General features: G+C 47.5%; 1 long non-coding RNA gene across 1 annotated transcript; it reads right to left on the reverse strand.

Moving 5' to 3' along the window:
- Positions 1–18,488: 18,488 nt before the first annotated feature.
- LOC144366620 (uncharacterized) lies at positions 18,489–20,697 on the reverse strand. The gene is made up of 2 exons (XR_013425705.1): positions 20,249–20,697; positions 18,489–19,360 (listed from the first exon to the last, which is right to left on the reverse strand). It is a non-coding gene; the product is annotated as an uncharacterized LOC144366620 (long non-coding RNA).
- Between the last annotated feature and the right edge of the window lie 1,129 nt (positions 20,698–21,826).

Below are 21,826 nucleotides of genomic sequence, written 5' to 3' on the forward strand. Positions count from 1 at the left end.
TAGAAATTTTCATTCTCTTCTTTTCTCCCAATATGATGGACAAACAATGGTATTTCATTATTGCTTTCTTATAAGTTATATTTCCTTCATTATTTTTATGATATTAGGCTTTCTAATATGTTTATGGATCATTCACAGTTTTTTTTTTTTTTTTTTTTTTTTGGTGCTGGGGATTGAACCCAGGACTTTGTGTGCATGCAAGGCAAGCACTCTAATAACTGAACTATATCCCCAGCCTGATTTTTTTTCTTTTGAAACTATTATTTTATATTCTCTTTCTCAGTATTTGCCTTGTATTTTAGTAATATTATATTATTTTTAAAAAGACGAGCTTTGATCACAAAATTCATTTGAGTTTGTCTTCGACATTTTGATTTTGTGTATGATATGTTAACCGTTGAGAATCTTGTGTGTAACATAGCCATATTTAGCCCTAGTTCCCTTATGGTTTCTTTCTCTGGGGTCACACTTGGAGAGCCCAGCACCAACCTGTGATTAAGTAAATGAAGCCAGATGTCAGCACAGACACTGCCACTGTGGCATGAGTGTGGCCTGCTTCGTTCACCAGGTCCAACAAGTACACTCACACCAATTGCTCTGTGGAGGTTGGGATAAGGTACGAGGGGAGGGTTTTATGATAAAGGAAAGGTCACCATTAAGTCCAAGGCATTTCACAACCTCTTCCTCTTCTTGCAAAAACCTCTATTTCTTTCTCGAATGAGCACCAAAAGTTCTTTCATTCTGCAGAGCAGTTAGTGGGTTGGTTGCCTTTTAGTGTGTGAGCATTCCTGAGAGCCTTGGCCTGGAACCTGATTTAACAGTTTCATATTTAACATTTGAATATTTACCCTACCCAGACATTGGTTGTCGATCTCCAGTGTAAATCTGTAAAGTTGCAGGTGGCTTTTGGTGTCCTTGTCCTTCCTGTCCTCAACAGCCATCATTAGACTAGGAGCCATAGAAGAGCAGGTCCTTCTTGTGCTTGTTCCTTTTTGAATCCTCAGTTCTTTTCATAATATCGACCATACAGCAGGTGCTTAATAAATAAATGTTGAATGGATGAAAAATGTGCCGTGAAAAAATTTTGAGGCCAATTTTCTTCTTTCTCAACCTCTTGTAAGGCATTGCCTTCTTCAAAGGAAACTCAAGAACTCTGCCTCCTGTGGAATTTCCCACTTTGGTTCAAGATGGAAGACTTGGTTTCACCTGCTCCGGGTCTTTCTTTCCCCTTCTCTTGGTAACAGCCCCCTGATTTCCCTGTGTGGAGCTGAGAGTGAGCTGGGGAGCTACTCGGGGCCAATCAGAACACTGTATCCCTCAGCCATCATCATGGCTTCAGGGTTGTGCGTGCGACTCAAGCCCGACCAATGTGAGATTGTGCAGGAATTCTGATAGACATTGGCAGTAGATGTCCTCTTTTCCTAGGGATGGGGGTCCATGTGGATAAACAATGGGATAATGTGGAGAGATAATCTATAGAGACCACCTAGAGAAATATGCAACTTAGAGGAAATTAAAACTGAGAGATAATTCTAAAAAGAAACGCTGCATCTAGCCTGACCAGTGTCATTTGTGAGAAGGCACAGATTCCTCTTTCTGGATTCAGCCAACTTGAGTTAGGTTGCTATCTATCACCCATCCAGATTTTACTTCAAAATTATATAGTCTAACATTGCACCCTTATATCATGGACACAGTCTTATTTTTTTTAAATAGTTTTTTAGTTGTTTATGGACCTTTATTTTATTTATTTGTATATGGTGCTGAGAATCGAACCCAGTGCCTTAGGCATGCTGGACAAGCGCTCTACCACTGAGCCACAACCCCAGCCCCTGGACACAGTCTTATTAACACAAAGATCTAGAAACCACTGAGGATTCTGATCCTTGTTGCCCCGTCTATCCTGTGAGTCTCCTAGGTTATAGTAGACTCCATAAGCAAGCATCTTCTTGGAATAAGCTTTAGATAGCACTGAGTCCCTTAGCATGTGTCATATATCAGGGACACTTGTATTATTTCTTCTACTAAGTATGGAAATCACTGATAAAGAGTGAAGATTTTACTGTAAGATCAGGTAAATATACCATTCACACAGATGGTGCTGAGAGATGGTTGTGTGGTGGGTAGGAGCAGGGACCCTGGAGCTGGACCGTCCCGACTTGGCCATCTAGCTCCACAGCTGTCTAGTTGAATACCCACTTCTACCACTTAATAGCTGTAATGCCTTGGAGAAGTATTTTAATGTACCTGTTTCCTCATTTAATACAGGTCGGTGAGAACAGAGCCGCCTTATCGGGTCACTTGACGGGATCAATGAGATACTCCACAGGTACAAAAGAAGGGGGCAGTGTTCACAGGACTACCCATCAGAGACCTCCACAGCTAGCAGTGTTAGAATGGAAAACACAAATCCGGAAGAAAACGAATGGTCATGGGACATCCCCCGAAAGACTCTAACGCACTTTAAGACAGAGTCTCCAGGGCCTTGTTTTAGGACACGACCCCCTCCCCTTGTTACCATCCTGTCCTTGGGAAAGGAAGGACGTGAGGTGACAGAGCTCTTGTCCCTTTTGCAGAGAGGATGTCTGTCTGGCAGAGTTGTGTGTGTGTGTATGTGTGAGAGAGAGAGAGACAGACATACACACACACACACACACACACACACACACACACACACACACAGAGGAGGACAGATGACTTCACCTGAGCCCCGAATCAACTCCTCCTCAGGAGACAGCTCTGTCTCAGTGTTTCCATCTACAGGAACCAGTCAATCTCACTTTGTCTTAAGCAAGTGTGCACAGTACCCCCATCGAAACTGATGTTGCCCTGGCAGATGCAGTTCTTCCTAAAAATGTAAAGGACTTTGGGGATAAATATTACTCTCTCCCAACTCCAGTGAATTCTCTCAGCAAAAGCGATGTGTGCTCACTTCATTCATTCATCCATTTCGTGAATTCTCACGGAGCACCTACAGCAAGCCCACATGACTTGCATTATTCTTATTTCTGTGACATCAGCCTGGTGGTCTCAGTTCGTCGCGGTCTGTCTTTCCTCGGCTGTGAAATGGTGCTGCGCATCGCTCACTCCCAGGATGGTGGTGTCCACGTAAGACTTACAGTGTGAAAACTCTGAAGGGTTTTATAAATGTGGGATGATATGTTCTGGAAAGAAATCTGAGCAGGAAACAAGACTTCTACAGTCGTGCAAGTGGTGGTTTTACAGCACCTCTGGGGAGCAGGTAAAATATAATGGTTAGTGGAGACATCGGTGGTAAATCAGACACCACCAGGATTCCACGTGTGAATGAGCAGAGTAGCGCACGGGGATGAACACGTTTAAGCCTGAAGTTGCCTCATGATTATGTGGATTCTTTCACTGGCTTTCTAGACTCTTGCAGGGATTTTTTCAAAGGCAGAACAAAGCTATAGGCATATATTTCTTGCCACCATAAAATAAGGTAGAAAGAAGTAAGCATAATAATAAATTTATAAAGAGACATTTTTAAGCACTACACGCCAGGCACTATGCTCAGCACACCTATAAGATTCTCTCAGTAAAACTGCACATCACCCTGTGAACTTATCTCATTTTATAGCTGATAAAATGGAGGCTCAGGAAAGTTACCTAACCAGCCCCAAATCATAGTGCTAGCAGATGAAAATGGAAATCCGGAGTAAGGGTCATTTTCATGATCGATGTTCCCTGGGAAGCCTTTGAAGAAGGTGAAATAACAAAGTACATGTTTTAGAGTAGGTAGCACTTGGACATAAGAAGTCGGGAGAGGAGAGTGTCTTTTGGGAACAGAGTGAACTGCAGTAGGTGAGACGTGGATTTGGAGAGCAGGGTGCATGAGCAGAAAACCAAAAGCAATATTAATTGTGAATACGCTTTTGAAGTAACAGGAACAATTAAGATTGAAAAAGCAGTGTGGGAGCAGTCTAAGGAAGACTTTGAAGGCGAGATCAAGAGTCTAAGGCTGTTTTGCAAACAAGGGGGAGAAACAGAAAGTTAGAAACCCTGCAATGGTATCATCAAAATGCCACCTCAGAGGCACATAGCAGGCAGCAGAGAATGATCATGGGGTCAGGGTGGCCGAGCAGGAGGCTGACCCAGCATGGCAACAAGACAGACTTCATGCCGACAAAGGAAACTTGAAGAGGAAATTCTATGGTCAATGCCAAGGAGTCTCTTTTCTGATGACCTATTTTAGATATTTTGGTTTTGTTTTACAGCTTTATTTTTGCAGAGGATCAACTTTCTGGCGTAGAATCTAATAAAGCATGTGATTGCCTTTCACATTGCACAAACACATGGGCAGAGAAAAGACTACCCTGCAGGTTCTTGTGATTCCTCATCCAAAGGCTCCATCTGCTTGCCAAGAATGTGCTTGGTGCAGCCAGCCAGTCTGGCACAGTCCCCTCCTCCTCCTTCTCGTCCCGGAGCCCCACCCGCACCGACTCACTGGAGCCCGAGAGCTCCATCTAAAGCTAGAAAACCTGTGGCCACCCCCGGCTTCCCATCTGCTCCCACTGCCTCCCAGTTCAACCAGTGCAGCCTTCTGGCTGAAAACTGAATATTGCTGACCTTGAAGAAAACATGCTCTGTTTTCCCTGATGGCATCTCCAGTGTGGAGGGAAATAGACTGGCCTTTGTTACTGTCCCTGGTAGAAGATTATGGGCAGTGCCCAAAGTTGGGGGGGGAGGCGGGGAGCGGGTGGCAGCAGGAGGTGAGGTCTGGTCAGTTGACTTAGCATAAGGCCTGTATTGTCCTGGAAGCCTCCTTTTGGAGAGACAAAACCCTCCAAGGAGCTGAGCTGCCCACTTGGGCTCAGATCCCGACAGGACTGATGACCCCAGGGCTTTTTCATGAATGTTTCTTGTCCCTCTAGATTGATATGCAGGGTCACATCAGTCTCACATGAGAAGTTTCCTGAAACAGTAGGTAAAACAGGAGAACCCAGAGGATCTTAGGCCCTGCATGACTTAGAAAAGAAGGGATCCTGGAGAAGTCACCATTCCCTGGCCCACACTTTTGACGTTAATAGCTATGGAACACGTTGTACCGGACAAGCTTGAATTTGAACCCAAGACCATCAACTTGAAATTTCACTCTCTCCACCAGCCCAGTATTTTCTGTTTTTTCTTTTTTTCTATAAAGTATTGTCTTCAAGTGAAATCTTACATAGACCACTAATCGGCACACTATCTCTCTCAAACTGTAGGTGGTATGCTAATATAAACATTCTATTTGTTTGAACTTTTGCCATTCATTTAATGGATAAAACCCAAGAGCCATTTCAGACCGTTAGAGTTTTCTGTAAGCCTCGGCATTCATTTTAAGTCTTGCTTTCATTGGATGGAATTAAACAAACTCCTTTTCTATGCAGATAAGTCATTGCAAAGGATTAGCAGTTCTCAGATGCTCATCTTGAAGACTTGGCATAGTTGAGGTTTAGCAAAACTAGTCCAAAAGTCAGAGCTGAATTTCTCTTAATATTTAACTACAACCCTACAATCTTTGTCAAAAACTTAAATGTCCAAATCAGGGGGTCAGTGCTTAAGTGTACAGTCAGCTAAGAAATTGCCTGTGCTGCGATGATTGCCGTGTAAGGCACACTATTCCTTACACTTCAATTCTCCTCTCCTAGGACATGTGAATGCCTAACTGTATTGCAAAACGATCTTTATATAAGCAATTTTATGTGAGAGGATTTGATAAAGAAACAAGAGGCTTTCTGAATCAATGGCACGTTTTAAAAATTTCAAATACAAATATCAGGAAAGGTCCATAGGAGGCCTTCTCCAAAATGACACAGCCTAACAACCAAAAGTAACTCACTGGTGGCCTTGGCTGAGCTAAAATTTAATCGGAGACATTTAAGTGTGTGCTTTTTTTTCAAAGCAGTATCAAATGTATAAGAGAAATAATTAAGGAATAATTTTAAGAATTCCTAAAGCATTTTTTAAAACATGGCCCTAGACCCCCAGGTCTCCATCTCAGTCCCCAAACGGCTTTCACACAAAAGGATAAGCCAGACTGGGGGAAGGCTGTTAGGAGGCGTGGCCCAGGGAAGAGAAGCCTTTCTCTAACCCCTGTTCCTGGGGACACAGCTCAGGAGCTGAGTTCAGAAAGCAGACTGCGAGAGTCCAGTCATCTGGATTGGTTGACTTCATAGTCAATACGTGCTACGGGCTGCTTAGAGATGAACCAGTGAACACAAGAACAACAAATGTCCCTGTGCTCACAGCGTGAGATTTCTAGTTGGGGGAACTAGACATAAAATTCTGGAAGGGCAAGTGCCAAAAGGAGGTATAATTAAGTGTACACACAAATCCAAACCAGTGGGAAAACAGTAAAATATTAGTAAGATGGGTGCTGAGAATTAAAACAGGAGGTTGTTTTGGTGAGTGGTTAGTCTTGACTTTAGCCTCTGCACTGGGAGTCCTGCTGGAGAATGTGAGGCTCAATCTCTCTGTCTCTGTCTCTCTGTCTCTCTGTCTCTGTCTGTCTCTCTTTGTGTCTCTCTCTCTCTCTCTCTCACACACACACACACACACACAGCCACACGCGCACACATGCACATACACCCTGCCTTTTTATTATGACATTTCTTAAGCATCCACAAAGGTCCAGTGACGCACCCCCACTGACCCCAACATCAGTGGTCTTCAATATCTTGGCCACCTTCTTCCATCTATCTCCCTTACCTTCCCTATACTTTCTTTCTTTTTTTTTTTTTTGCTATTCTTAGAGTATTTTATAGAAAATCCAAGAAAGCACATCATTTCTCCCATAAACACTTAAGCATTTTTAACAAAGACTTTAAAAAATAAACTTAAAAACTGATCTCATTAACACACTTTAAGATGAGTATTCCTTAATAGCATCCAATACCAAAACCGTCCCCAAATTTCTTCTAATTCTTTCAATCATGTGTTTTTGCCATTAATTTGGGCAAAAAAAAGTAAGGACGTGGAATTTAAATTGAGACTCCAAATGGCAAATAGGGGCAGGTACAAGACACAGACAGAAAAAGGGCCACCAAAATACAAGGTGGCAAAGGTCCAGTGACATACCAGGAAGGAGCTGTTATTTGGGGAATCGAAAAGCCATTGTGACCCAGCACTGATCCCAGAAATCTTACCTGCAGGGCAAAAGGTGAGTGGCCTAAAGCCAAGCCAAGGAGTTCTCTGGGGCAAGAGTATGGTCAGTGTTACACATGGCTCAAGGTCAAGGTCAAGGTCACAGAAGTTGGCCTGGACAATAGAGGGCCAAAAGCCGCAGAAGAGGATGTTGCCCTGAGACTTGGCAGGGACGGATGCCCCTTAGGTAAGACTTCCTGGAGCAGGTCTCGAGGTCGCACGGGACTTCAGTTCTGTTCTGGGACCAGTGGTCCCAGCAAATCAAATGAAAAGCAGAGGCAATGGCGGGAACCCAACCCAGAGGGCGCGGGCATGGTGGAGTACGGAACAAGCTCTGGTCAAAGGCTTTGCCACTGTGCGGTGTCTTTTTGGTGTTATTGCTACATAGCTGAAAATCCAGAATTTTACATAAGATATCCTAAACTGTTGATATCTAAGGGCTACTATAATTTTACTAAATTCTTCATTCAGGTGAAGACCTGATCTAGCCTTCTGGCCTTTGGTTTTCAATCTTTGGTTGTTTAAAATGATGATTGGGACCTTGGGCTAAGGTAGTCTGCCTGGGATTTGAATCCTGTTTTCACCCATTACTAGCTAGCTGTGGAACCTTGGAAATGTTAACATCTCTGAGCCTCAGAAAGAAAATAAAAAGATAAAAGTCTCTCTGTCAGAGGCCCAATGGTGGTCCTCCAAACAACAAGTCCACATCGCATCCCCTGGAATAAACCAAGAGTCTCAGAATGTGATCACCCTACATTGTCTAAATATGTCCCGAGTCCAATGACAAGTGTCCTTACAAGAGACACACAGAACAGAAGCTGATGTCAATATGGAGGCAGAGATGGGATCCATGAGCCCACAAGCCAAGGCTTGCTGGTGACCACCAGGGGCAGGAGGGAATAAGGAACAGGTTTTCCTTAGAGAACATCCTCAGCCACGCCTCTGGAGGTCCAGGTCTACGACCTCCAGAACTGTGAGACAATGCATTCCTGCTGCTTTAGGCCACACAGTTTGTGATCACGCATTATGAAAGCCACATGTCTTTGGGTAGGAGCAGAGAAAGAGAGAGAATTGAGGAAAATATTGACTCTGCCCATGAATGTTCCGTTGATTCATCTGTAGGTAGATATGGCATGGCCATCTGTATTTGTTCATCATAAGAGATAAAAAGCCCTCCTCAAATGTGTTTATCAAAGAGAAGCATTATCTGTTTTATGTCACTGAAAAGTTCAAAGAGTCACTTGCTTCAGGCATGGCTGGATCCAGGTGTTCAAAACCTATCATCAAAGTGTTACCTCTTTTCCCCCTCAGCTACGATTTTTCTTGGGTTGACTTTCAAAAGTCAGTTTCAGAGGACCAATTTTCAACTAATCCTTTGACTGGAGGTTGGAGAATGCTAACTGATCTGCTTGGGTCATATGTCTACATGTGCTATAAGGTCAGTAGGTAGGTGTTTTGGTCTGTGCCTCTATAACAAAATACCTAAGATGAGGTGATTTATAAACAGAAAATTATTTCTCATAGTTCTGGTGGCCAGAAGTCAAGGTGAAGAGGGTAGCCATCTTGGTTCTTGATAAAGACCCCGTCTCTGTTTCCGAGATAGCACTTTGTTACTGCATTCACAGGAGAGGGTAAATGCTGGTCTGAGGTAGTTTCTTCCAGCTTTTTTTATAAGATACTTATCCATTCATGAAGGTGGAGCCACTGTTACTTAATCAGAGGGCACCTACTCTTCATTGGTATTAGGAGTGGCATGAATCTCAACACCAATGAGATTAGGTTTCCATACACAAATTTTTCATGCTATGGAAGTAGGGAAGCGACAGTATCAAGAAAAAAGAAAATACTGTCACACAGAATAAAAGGAAAGGAGGGTTGGACGGGCAGGTGATAAACTGCATCCATGCATTCAGAGGGGCAGAGGGAACAAGCCACACACGCAGGACCTGATCACATGAGTGGGTGGCATGGCGGGTCCGAGGGGGAAATGAGAAGTGACTTATTAAGGGTCCTGGTGAAATTGTTGGTCCTACTGAAAAGCAAAAAAGGTGTGAAATGAGATAGTTTCCTTACACTAAAATGAGAGAGGATTTCAGATGAATTGAGTACCCAAGATTCATTCTAAGAGCTTTTAAACTTTTATCCAATATAAGGAAAAATATCTTTCTTGCTTTAAGGTAGGAAAGGAATATTTTAGAAGACATAAAGCACTCATCATAAGACACTGCTAAATTTAAGCACAATATAATCAAAAAATCATGTTGATAAATCTGTATGTAGCGTCAATAAAGGATCAAAGTATAAAATATCAAAATATATTTTAAAACTCTTATAATTTAATGCAATATGATAAACAAACCAACAGGAAAAGGATGTTATAAATAAGAACCAAATGCAACTAATAAACACAAAAAGCTGCTCAACCTCATTAGTAATCAAGGAAATACAAATCGAGATCCTAATGTGATGTGAAATTATGGTTGTATAATTGACAAAAATTTACATTCTGACAATGCCAAGTGTTGGCAAAGATGTGAAACAGGAAGAACTCAGGCACACTGCTGGCGGGAATGTGAATTGGAATGTGTGCCCCAAGTTAATCTGTGGCAACCTGACTCCAAGGCCATAGTTTGGGCAGAGAGTCTCTGGGGGCTGATTAGGGCAAGATGGCAGAGCACTCGCCAATGGAACTCATGCCCTTAATGAAAAGAGCCTTTGGTGAGCCAGCCCCTGTGCCACGCGAGGACACAGTGGAAACTACCATCTGTGGAGCTGACGTGTGACCCGAGCAGAGCCTTCTGATTTGCTACCTCTGTGCTCCACAGGTGGTGACGATCACAGAGGATGAGCCATCGGCTCTGTGTGTCTACACAGGAAGGTGGAGATCAGTGCTGGGGACGGACGTACGACTGGGGATTACTGCTCCATTGGTGACGTCTGGGAAGAGTCAGATGAAGAGGGGGAGTCCAGGAAGAGAAGCCTGTGGTCACCCCTGCTCAGGGTCACCACAGAGGAAGATGAACCAGTGGACAGGGCCTGGCCACCAAGGAAGGGGGACAACCAGAGGAGGGCAGGGCCCTGAGAGCTGAGAAGAGAGAGTCTCTGAAGAAGCTGGTGATTGACTGTGGAGGAAGGTGGGGTCAGACAAGGTACCACTGGGTCTGGGAGCCCAAGGTCATGGGTGACCCTGAGCAGAGAAGAGCCTGTGCACTTGCCCCCCACCATGCTGGCTCAGAGCTTCTCGCCTGGGCCCTGGGTGTGTCCCTGCCCCGTCCTCTCCCTGCCCAGCCCACCTGCCCCAGCAGGTGCTGACCCAGCCGGGGCACTTCCCACTCACCTTCCTTGGTGCCGCTTCCGTGACCACAGGCCCACAGCCATGCCCAACACCCTCTCTCGCACCTCCCACACCTGATGTCAGGCATTCCAGGTCATTGTCTCTTGAGTCAGGTGGCCGCCACCTGTGCAGGCTTGGCCACTCCGCCCTCCTGACAGCCCTGTCCCTCCCCTTCTTCTGCTTTCCTGATGAGTGGGGGTCTGGGAGCAAGCTGAGCCCTGGAGCCCAATCCTAATTCTATTTGAGCCACTTCTGTGGCCTGGATGTTGAAGTGTATGCACTGGAAACTCCATCCCCAGCACGACCATGTAGGGGCCTGCCGGGAGCTGCTGGGGTCCCCAGGGCTCCTCCTCGTGTGTGGATGAATCCCATTATCTAGAGAGTGGCCTGACACGAGCAGGCCTCTCGTGCTCTCCTATACATGTGTGGCTTGTCCTAGTGCCACATTAGGGTGCCCCAGAAGAGCTCTCCCCACAGACTGCCCCTCCTCCGGAACTGTAAGGCACTCTGTTACAGCAGCTCCACGTAGGCTAAGACAGCCACTGAATAGCTCAGTGACAGCAGTAAAGGCTTCAGCCGCTTTGGGTGCCAGACTCTTACTCTCTGAAATGAGTTATTTCTATTTGGGTGAGCTTAATATTCTGGAATGTTCTCTGACTCTAAGGATGGTAGTGTAGGTTTACATTTTGGACATCTACCACCAAACTTGTGGAGAGGCCGCTATCCTCTGTTAACTTAACCTGACCTGGCCACTGGCTTAAGGAGAAGGAGGTGGCAGGTGGCCTGTATGTGGGAACTTCTTGGGGTGGGGGTGGGGGGTGCCATACCTATGATGGAGCAGCTTCATTTGCATCTGACAGAAAAACTTGCCCGGGATCCAAGACTGGCTAATGGACCTGCACCGAGTTCAACATGGCCAGTTCTGGGTTTCAGATACTGCTGTGGGTGGCCAAGGCTTTAGAGGCAGAAAGGGGTTTTATTTTAAACCACTGGTGAAAGCATTTTAAAATGCCTACTGATGACTGGCTTTATTTTTATACCCACCATTTTCCTCGCAAAGAAATTAAACAAATAAACAGATGCCACCCTCTCTCCCGCTCTCTTTTGGCTTAGGTCCTCCGACACTGCAGTGCCTTCTGCACCATCTGCTGGCTCCGCAAAGGTAATTAACAAATGCACACTATTCCCAGACGAGGCTGGTTTTTAAGGACAATCACGCCAGGAAAACAGAGAGGAAAAGAGACTGTGGCAGACCTGCTAGGCGTCTGCAGTCCCAGACTCCACTTCAGTGTGTCGTTGGAGATGCTTGTCGAATTGTAACTTCTAAAAATGAATTTGAACGGATTTAAACAAGGAAATGAGATTTCACCTCTAGTGGGAGACCTTAAAGGAGGAGTGAGAAAAATCGCAGGGTGTCCAGGAGTGTTGGACTCCCAGAGCTAATTTTTCTGTACTAATTGTCATCTTTGATTTATTGTGGATATTCTAAAGAAGGAGAAATAAAAACAGTCATCAACAAAAGCACGAGATAAAATGTTGTGCCCAGCGCTAAATGTTGGGTCACACGCAGGCAAATGCTGCCCTTCCCTGAAGGACCTTGTACCTTGAACGTGTCAATCAACCTCTCTGAGCCTCCTTCTCAGACCTGTGAGCTGGGAACAATAGAAATACCAAGCCTTCGGGGTCACTCTAACAATAAACAAGACAATGAATTTGGATCAAGAATCACATGCAGAGACCAGCGAGTACAAAGCCCTTCTTAAGTGCTGGTTGCTGTTAATGTTGTCTTATCAGGTGAGCATCCGTGACAGATGGCCTAGTCCAGCCTTAGCGGCAGGGAATTAATAACCCTTCTAGCAAGCCCCATGTTCTAAAAAGGGCAGAAGCACTGTAAATAAAGTGAGAGAATAGAAGGGTTGACATTAACAAAAAGAAAGCAAGACCTGGGGGTAGGGGGGGACGTGTTGGAGACAAAAGATACAATTATAGCCTGCGTGTATTCAGAATCCATGAACAAGGCCAGTCGGGGCTCACGTGGACGCAGATGAAGGGGTTGGAATAGGAGATATGTTGTCAGAATTTTAAAAGGGGAAAAAAATGTCTGAAAGATGGGTTGCAGTAAAATTTAAATATGAATGTGCATAAATAGAGAACCAACTTCCCGGGAAGGAGGCCTTCCTTTCTTGGCATGTTTAAAGTTAGATAGAACCAAACAGAAGTCAGATCCAGCAATCAGACAGAGGCTCCTAAAAGACAGAGTGTGATGTCTACCAGGGTGACTGTGTCTGTGTTCCCTTTGTGACTGGATGGCAGAGGTGGGGCTCAGGGAACCTGCTTCTGGTGGCCCAGAGACAAACAGCCCTGAGAGTGTCCTTTTAGGAGAGTCGTGGGGCTGCTCAAGGCAAAGTCAGAGAGTTGGCGTTTGTTTTCTGATGGCAACAGAAGATGTCCCTGGTCAGTAAAGTAATAACGTCAACAGTCACGGTCCGTTCCTTGATGGACGGAACGTGATATTTCTAGAGAGAATGAACCTTGGTAAATATCAAATTCACCCATACTTGCCGTTCGTTCCAGATCTCTTACAATGTCAGTGTGCTGCAGGACACCTGGCGGGTTGCCACCAGCTGGCGACAAAAGACCCGGCCATGGCGGTTTATTTAGAGGACTTTCCGTCCTACTCCACAGGCTTCAATATTGACACTCTCCTTGGTGACAGCTGGGAATCCAGGGCCTGACGACCTAAATGTAATCCAATTCTTCCTCAAAACGCAGCTCTGATACCAAATGTGAGCTGTGTTCCCCAAGACCACTACCAAGAACGGAGCTAAAGGACCCTCCCTGTACCCCACCTCGGGTCAGGGACACCCTGGTTATCTCGTTCACCAGCTCCTCTGCCTCCTAATATAACTAGCAGTTAGAGTAGACAGGGAGTCGCAGGGTGGGTTGGCTCACGGAGCACATGGTGTCTCCGAGGAAATTCCTGTAAGAGGAGACAGGAGCAGGATTTCCCCAGATGGATGAGGGAGAAAGCAGAAACCCAGCAGAGACCCAAGGAAGTGGTCATGGTGGGCGCTGACTTCAGTTTCGTGTTCTCAACTGGAGGGGCCAGGGAGGCACGGGAGAAGGTTCCCCAGGAAGGTCGGAGAGGGCTCTGGATGCACATCAAGGAACTTAGACCTTTCCTTGTGCCCTCGGAAGGCCACTGAAGAGTCTTCAGTAGCACCGACATGATGACGTCTGCATTTGAGAAGTCTCCCTCCAGCGACCATGGTTGGGGGAGGTTTGAGAATTAACAAGAGAATTGCAGGGAGCCCATGGCACTGGGGATTTGAGTCATCTGTTGGAAATGGGGGCCCTGGCCTGGGTGGCCACAGTGTGGGCAGAGAAAGGCAGGGAGGCGGGAGAGAAGAGTGTGACCATGATAGGACTAGTTTGCAGGAGGACGGTTTCAAGGTGGGGGACAGGGTTTGAATTCTGACTGGGCCGTTCAGTGGTTGGGTGGCCCTGGGCACATTTCTCTGATGCAATATTGTTTGAATGATTCATAAAGCTGGTGCTTTGTACTTAGAAAGTGCCCAAGGCGGCTGCGCGAGCGTTGGGAGGGCTGAGGAGGAAGAATCTGGGCTGCCTTTGGTCATTTTCATTGATGTTTGGGATTCCTCTATTCAAGAGAGAAGTTTCAGGACAGAACCGTTTCTGTTTTACTCCTGCATTCCCAGGGCCGACTGGTGCCCTACACGTTTCTCAAATGGAAACTCATTATTGGATTTAATGAAGTCTACCTTGGAGCGGGACTAGGAGGGGGCAGGTCATCAAGATGGCAAATGGAGGGCTTGGAGGGCGACCTTGCACTTCTCACAAACGCACACTCACTCCGAAGGTCCACACAGAGCAGAGGACTCTATGTGCTCCCTGTTTTGCAAAAGGAAACAAGGTCTGAGGGGTGAGGCTATCGTGTGTGGAAGACATTGTACTGTGGAGCCACTGCAGCTCTGGGGAAGCCCACTGAGGAAGGCCAGGACACAGCCTCTTGGGACAGTGCCTGCCCAGCAGCACTTTATAGTCAAGGGAGCTGTCTTGGCGGAGGTGGCAGTTGTTATAAACAGGACATGACTGCAGTTTGCAGAGCATCCAGACACTGGAATCCTACAAACACCAGTCATGAGCTGCAATTTGCATCTTGAAAGTCCCCCAAAGGGCCATGGGTTGAAGACTTTGTCCAGCAGGTGCTTTGGGGAGGTGGCGGAGCCTGAAGGAGCGTTTCTCTCCCTCTGCCTTGTGGCTGCCACGAAGTGAGCTTCTTCCTGCACCACATGCTCCTGCCGTGGTGTAGTTACTGCCTCACCACACACCCCAAAGCACTGGGGCCAACTGCTTAGGGCCTGAAACCTCTAGAACTATGAGTCCAAACAAACCTTTCCTCTTTTTAAGTTGATTTTCTCAGATATTTTGTTGTGGGGACAAAAATCTGACTCATAGAACACATCGTGTGTCCCATACTATCTCCCCCTGCCCACCAAGGTCAGTTCAAGTCTAGCCTCATCCATGTCCTTAATCGTGATACAAAGCTATTGACCTTCTCTCTCTCTCTCTCTCTCTCTCTCTCTCTCTCTCTCTCAGCTGAACTTTGTTGTGCATTTAGTAGAGGCCCAGGACTATTTACATGAATAATCTCGTCTGATGTGTACCACAACTTTATGAAGTATGTGTCATTGTTGCCTATGTCTTATAGTTTTGGAAACTAAGAATTAGGGAGATCTGAGAATTGTCTGAAGTCAGGAGGCTGAGTAGGAGAGGGTGAATTCCCACCTAGGCATGCTGATGGAGGGTCCACATAGCTGGAGGTGAAATGCCTAAGCCCTAAGGCAACACTCTTATGAGACTACCATACCTTATATTATGTGTTCAACTCACCCAGTGCTTATAGAGGCCCTACTATGCATCTTCATGGAACATGAATAAGGAGGGGGCCAGTCCTGTAAGCTCAGAGTCCATTGAGAGGAACACAAACAAATCAATCACACCCAACCCTGCAGGCGCACCAGCTGAGCTTGTGGCCAAGTGTGACCCCTGTCCACTCAGCCTGGGGAAGCCAGGGATGTCTCCCCATTTCAAGGCTTTTCATAATTGTCCTTTGTCTGTCAACAACTTTTTCCTCCTCCTCTCGCCCTTTGTGGGGAGGAACTATTCATTAATACCAAGGAAATAAACAGACAGGATTCTATGGGGATAATGCCCTGGTGAAGTTATACGAAGAGACAGGTGGAAAAGATAAATGGGCAGTCTTTACCTATGGGGCGGGATTCCTCTGGGAAGAGTCTGAAGGTTTAAGTTTGGAAGACCCAACAGCACTGCTGCAGGCTGCAGAAAGAGGGCAGGCGGGGCTCCCCCACGTTCTGATGGAGGTCCCCCCCCCCATGCAAAGGCAGGGAAGAGAAGGAGGAAGAGGAGAAAGAGGCTTCAGGAGAGAGGGAAACACTTAGCAGCCCTGCCCTGGGCAATTCTGCATGGAGCAGGGACAATGGAGACACTGGTGTGGGTGTTAACAGCCAGACTTTGTAGATTAAAACTGGTGGAGCCTGGGTGCCTCCCGGACACCTCGGATGTAAGTAAAGGGACAGAACACATCATGCTAGTCGAGAGCCCTGCTCCTCTTTCTCCTCTATACGCTCACAGATCTGTGCTTGCTCATGCTCCTAAGTACATTCTGAATGATGCTAATCGCTGTCGCACCCTCTCTCCAACACCCGTTTCTTCTCCCTGGTGGTCTAGACCCAATTCTAACCCCACACAGCATCCACCCACCACACAAGGGGTCACCCCTGCACCCCCAGCCCTCTGTGGTGACTCTGCCCTTCACTTTTCAAGTTTGAATCTTGAAAGCTCCAACCCTGGGGTTGTTCCCCATGTCGTTCCTGGTCCCATGCTTTTCTCTAGTGACATCGTGGTGCTTCGAGTTGGGAGCAGGATGGACGTCCTTTTTGGTTGGGCTGGTGGACAGAGCATGGCCTTGGTGTCAGAAAAGTCTCAGTGTGATCCCAGCTCAGTCACTTACTGGCAGGGCAAGTGTCAATCTCTCCAAGCAGAGATTCTCCTTCCAGGGTTTTCTGAGGCTTCTCACTGGAGCTGTGCAGGTTACCACCATGTACCCACCTTCTGATAAAGGGGGCCCAGAGGTGACATAAGCACCCTGTGGCTGGTGAAAAGGGCCCCCACTGGGGCTTCATTTACCTGGGGAGGAGAGGGAAGGTGGGCAGCTATAGAGACTCCAGGCCCTTCCAGGAGAACACACCAGTATAAACCCAATGGGCTCTTTCACTTGGGGAAATAAAGGTTCTCTTTAGGCTGCACCTCTCCCTCTGCATCTGCTTAAGAACAAGAGGTCCTTTGCTCCCCACCCCCAGCCTCTTCCTCCCTGTCCCCTTCCCCATCCACTAATTAAGCCTACTGAGAAGCAACAGTGCTCTTGTAGGCAAAGGGCTGTTGAAATGTGGCTGTGGGGAAATCCCAGTCGAGGCCCCCATCCTGGAAGACTTTCCCAGCCGAACACAGACAGGTGACATAGGATGTTTGGCCAGCCCTGAGGGGTGCTCGGGCTCACTTGAACTTGGAAGGTAAAGTAGAACAGAAAAGGAGAGTTTGAGAAGCATGGAGGACAGCATGGCCCAGCACCACAGGTGGAGGCTTATCTTGAAGTCAGATGAGGTGGGCCTGGGGGATGAGCACCCCCACCCATGGCCTCTCTAGAGCCACCTAAACGTCCCCCACTCTGAGGTCTGCCAAAGAAGAAAAACTTGGCTCCAGTCTCTTCCCTTCTAGGAAGGCTTTGCAGATTTCTGCAGGCAGAGGTGACTATTGCTCTTTCATGCCCCATCTGGAGCCAGTGAAAATGATAACAGATCTTCAGGGATGTGTGTGTATGTGTGTGTGTGTGTGTGTGTGTGTGTGTGTGTGTGTGAAACATTTATAAGTGAGATATATAGAGATTAGCAGATGAGAGACAAGAGATGAATGAAATCCACATTAAATTCTTACAGTAGTTCTGCATAAATATCTCATTTTATCTCCAGGCTTCTCAAACCAAGGCTCAGAGGGTTTAAGTAACTTGCCTGAGATGATTCAGCACCTACATTTAGACCAAGGCTCAAACTACTGCCTTCCATTCCCAGGCGCTACCGAAAGCTGCCCTATACCGTAATGCCTGGGTCCTCTGGCTCATATACCTTCCTGCCATCCCCTGTATCAGGGCCTGACACTGGAGAAGAAATGCAAGGCACATCTGTTGAATAGAATTGATTTGAAGAGTGCTGGCAATTAGAAGGCTTCGGAGATGGCTCCCAGACACGGGACAAGGTGCTTTGGAATAAAAGATGAATTGGGTAAGCAGGAGCCAATTAGCAGAGGATGCTACAGCCTATGATAAGGAGCTTTAATTTGATAGGAGACAATTGGGAGTCATTCATCCTGGAGCTCAGAGAAAGGCAGTGACAAGCCCCTAACGACACTCAAGGGCCTTTGAAACCTTTAATTGCTGCCTGCAATTTTGCAATTTCTAAATAGTGTACAAGTGACACAAGAGGATGAGCCCAGAGTTCCATATGCCCCCAGATTGTGCAAGGTCACCATGGGAGCAGCATGCCCCTGCTCTGGACAGAGCAGGAACACTGCAAAGGAGACCGGGTCTCTTTCTCTATGTCCCTGAACCCCAGGTTCAGGCTTTGCCTGACTCCCCTGCTCCACTCCTTGCATGGCCCTCGGACTATAAGTGGGCTCTGGGAGTCAGAGACATCACAGTTACTCTGGCCCTTCTGAAACTTCTGCCCGCCACCCTGACCCTGTGTGCTAACCTTTGCTGATTGCTGTCCAAAGAGAGAGCCTGCGACTTTCCATTTCACAGAGGCAAGACACTTCACCTTCCCCATCACCAAAACCCCGGCAAAGTCAGGGCAGGCCTGGAAGGGAAGGAGGGAAGCTGGGGAATTCTGACAGCAGAATCAGGGTGGACTGCTTGGAGCTTTTGTCTTTTATTTTTTCTAAGCTTGGGATGCCGTTGCTCTTCCATCTGGTGCACAAGCCCATGTAGGGCAGTAGTGGGTCTGGATCCTGCAGGCACCAACAGCAGGGCAGATTCCACACTCCCGGGACAATGGCCCTTTCACAACATGGAAAGCCACTCAGTATTGTATTGTTTGCGTGTGATGCAGCCTCTTGACCGCGCGCGCAAACACTCCTATTTGCACCAGCCCCCGTGACTCGACGGTGGCTTATTTACTGCAGGAGATACTGGGGCTGATTGAAGCGGCAAACCTCTTCCCCCGACCCTAAGAGGAAAACAACAAAAGCCACATATGAAAAATGAAGCCATCCCACTTAGAGCCAGGGATTGGAACGCCGGCGCGGGCACCAGGTGCGTTAATTACACTTGATTGCATGTTGGTTTATGGCTGCGGTCACTTGTGTGCTGTGTTCTGGCCCTGCAGCATCTGTGCTGAAGGACATCCTTGGTATTTCGTTAAGCAAGATGAATATTGGCCAGATGGTGACTTCACGAGGACATAGCTCACACAGCATTTCCCGGCCCCACCACAGATTTCTGTGAAGGAATCTTGAACGCCTTGCTGAACAAAACACAACAAGAAAACTCAGAGCCCTGAGAAGGCTCCACCGTAGGTTGAAGATTAATGGTCTCGATGGTAGCGGGGACAGGAGCCCAAATGGCACTGAGCTCCCAGGCTGCTCACTGCAGATCTCGCCAGCCCGTGTGTCTCTCTCTCTCTGTGGCTTGCAGAGTGAACTGACATCACTCTCTGATGCACTGCAGGGGGAAGGGCATGCTCAGAGCCCCCCGGAGGGACAAGCCTCAGGAAACTGGGTCACTTCCTTTTTAAAAAAAAAAAAATTTTTTTAATTAATTTTGTGTAGTGACAGGCCTCATCAGCACCTGCTTGCTCTGTAATTTGATTGTGACGGCAACCAAGTGAAGAAAGTGCAGTGGGTGTCAGCAGCCAAGGCCAGTTTCTCATGGTCTGGGAGGAGAGACAGGCAGAAGAGAAAAGCTCTCTCCCAGGACACCCTCCAAAGCACCCTGAGCAGCTTTGGTATTATCGGGTCACAAGCTGGCGAGCAAATTGGCCCAGATCCCAGTTGCTTTAGCAAAGTTCTTGCTCCCTGAGAATCGTCTCTGACCCACACGGAGGTTAAAAAAAAAAAAAAGGCAGGCGTTACATATTTGTTAGCTGCACTTTAAATGCCGTAAGCCTGTCTGGAATTTGTGAAATTTCTACGACCTACACACTTGAGTCCTAAACCATGAAATGAGGATATAGAGACTGAAGGTCATTTGGCTCGCAAACAAGGTCAGCCTGAGATAGTCCAGAAGCACATAGAACCAGGGCAAAGTAGGAAGGCAGAGTGTGTCCATGTCCCTGGGGTCCCTGCTCTCCTGCCCTCTATGAATAAAACCAGCTTCGCAAGACAACGTAGTGGGGTTGTTCACGGCTGTTGTCTGTTTGTTCAAAGGACTAGTTAGTAGCAATAACAGCAATGGAGGTCATTTCTTGCACACCTGCTCTATGTAAGACTTGCTGATGCATGCGTCCCATGAGTCCCCTCAGCCCCCTGGAAACCATACCCCTCAGGATACGGGTCCTGGCATCAGGCTATCTTCTCTACCACCCACCACTGTGTGACCCCATGCCAGCAACTTAACCTCTCTGAGAGTTGCTATCCTCATAGGTGAGACAGGAATAAGAAGAGAACCTAGTTTACCAGTTGGTAAGGACTGGATGAGAGGGTGCTTTGAAGTCCTGGAGAGGAGCTTGGCACATACCAACTGCTTTGAGAAGCCAGCAAGCATTATTACCCAGGGTGCATAGTTGTGGAAGCTGTGAGTCTCCAAATCTCCACTGAAGGTACATCATTTCTCCGACGTGAAAAATCAGATGGGAACCCAAGCCCTCCCAGGCTGCTGCCTCCTTCTATGGAGGGCTGATGCAAATTCATGGCAAGGAGCCCAGAGACAAGAGTCCCTCCTCTGCTGGCATGCTTTGGCAGGCCAAGCGCTGGCACACAGCCCACCAAACCCATAAAACAACCTCTATTGTTTCACTGGAGGCTTTTGATCACCCTTTTAAAAGAAAAGACTACTACCCTCCCCGGCCCACCCCCAAAACAGAATAGCTCTGGGAGCGGGGCTCCTTGGGCTAGGGCCTCGCATACCAGCCAGAGCCCAGCAGGTGAGTCAGCAGAAAACAGCCTGCCTGCAGCTCAGAGCCCGCCTACCCTCCACCAGCTGCTTCCAGAAACGGAAGGCCTCTGGGAGGCAAACAGAGGGGACCCTGCTCAGGTCCCCTGGGTGCACAGTGTCCTTTGTCGGCCTGGACTTCAGTCAGGAGCCGCCCATGTTGACACTTCAGCTGGCAGAGCAGGCTGGGCCTGGCTGGGAGAGGCGGGAACCCCCCCACTGCGAACAGGGTCCATACTTCCGCAATCCTGGCCAGACTCCAACGTCCACGGCCAGCGTTCTCTGTACATACTAATTCGGTGAATCTCAGACATGCGAGTGTGTTGTCCATTGTTCCTATTTCCTATGTCCAATAGCAGGTCTCTCCCCCAACCCCTTGCTGTCCCCATCTCCTGATGGGTCCTCTTTTCATGCAGACTCTCTTTCTGACCATCCTGGCTCCCATCTGATGCTCTAGCACCAAGTCCCCGCTGGAGGAGGCTGCACCTTGCTTTGTGCTGCCCTTATCTCCCAGAGCCCCTTTCATCCCCAGTCTCTTTATTGACAACTGCTCCAGTAGGACCCGCCACCTCCATGAATGCATTCCTCTGCCCTCGGACGGACCGTATGAAGTGGCTGGTTGAGGTGCACAGAAATGTCCAGTGGGTATTTCTAGTGTGTCACCTGAGGACACGGAACTTGTCTGAGGTTTGCATCCCCTGTGCTGGGCGCTGTTTCTGATGGCTAGGAGGTGCTCAGTGAACGCTCGTTACACAATGCAGACAGATGTTGCCTCTGTCAACACCACCTGTGTCCAATGTTGAATCTCTATGGATGGATACAGGGTGGTTCCTAACAATGCTGCCCTCCAAAGGCTTTCATTTCTCTGATTTCCAGGTAGCATGATCTTCCCTGGTCAGTTCTGTGGCCAATAAATTGTTGCGTGGAAGTGAGAGTTGTCACTTCTGGTTGGGCATTCAATTACAGACATGAGAACCCTAGAACAGCATTCCTCAGGTGTGGTGACCAGCCTGGGGACAGGGGGGCCTCCATTGGTTCCAGCCCCAGGTGATTGGCAGAAGTGGAAACCAGTGATAAGCATGCAATGAGATTGGCAGGAGTGG

This window comes from Ictidomys tridecemlineatus, chromosome 9, assembly GCF_052094955.1.
Source record: "Ictidomys tridecemlineatus isolate mIctTri1 chromosome 9, mIctTri1.hap1, whole genome shotgun sequence".
Taxonomy (NCBI): Eukaryota; Metazoa; Chordata; class Mammalia; order Rodentia; family Sciuridae; genus Ictidomys; species Ictidomys tridecemlineatus.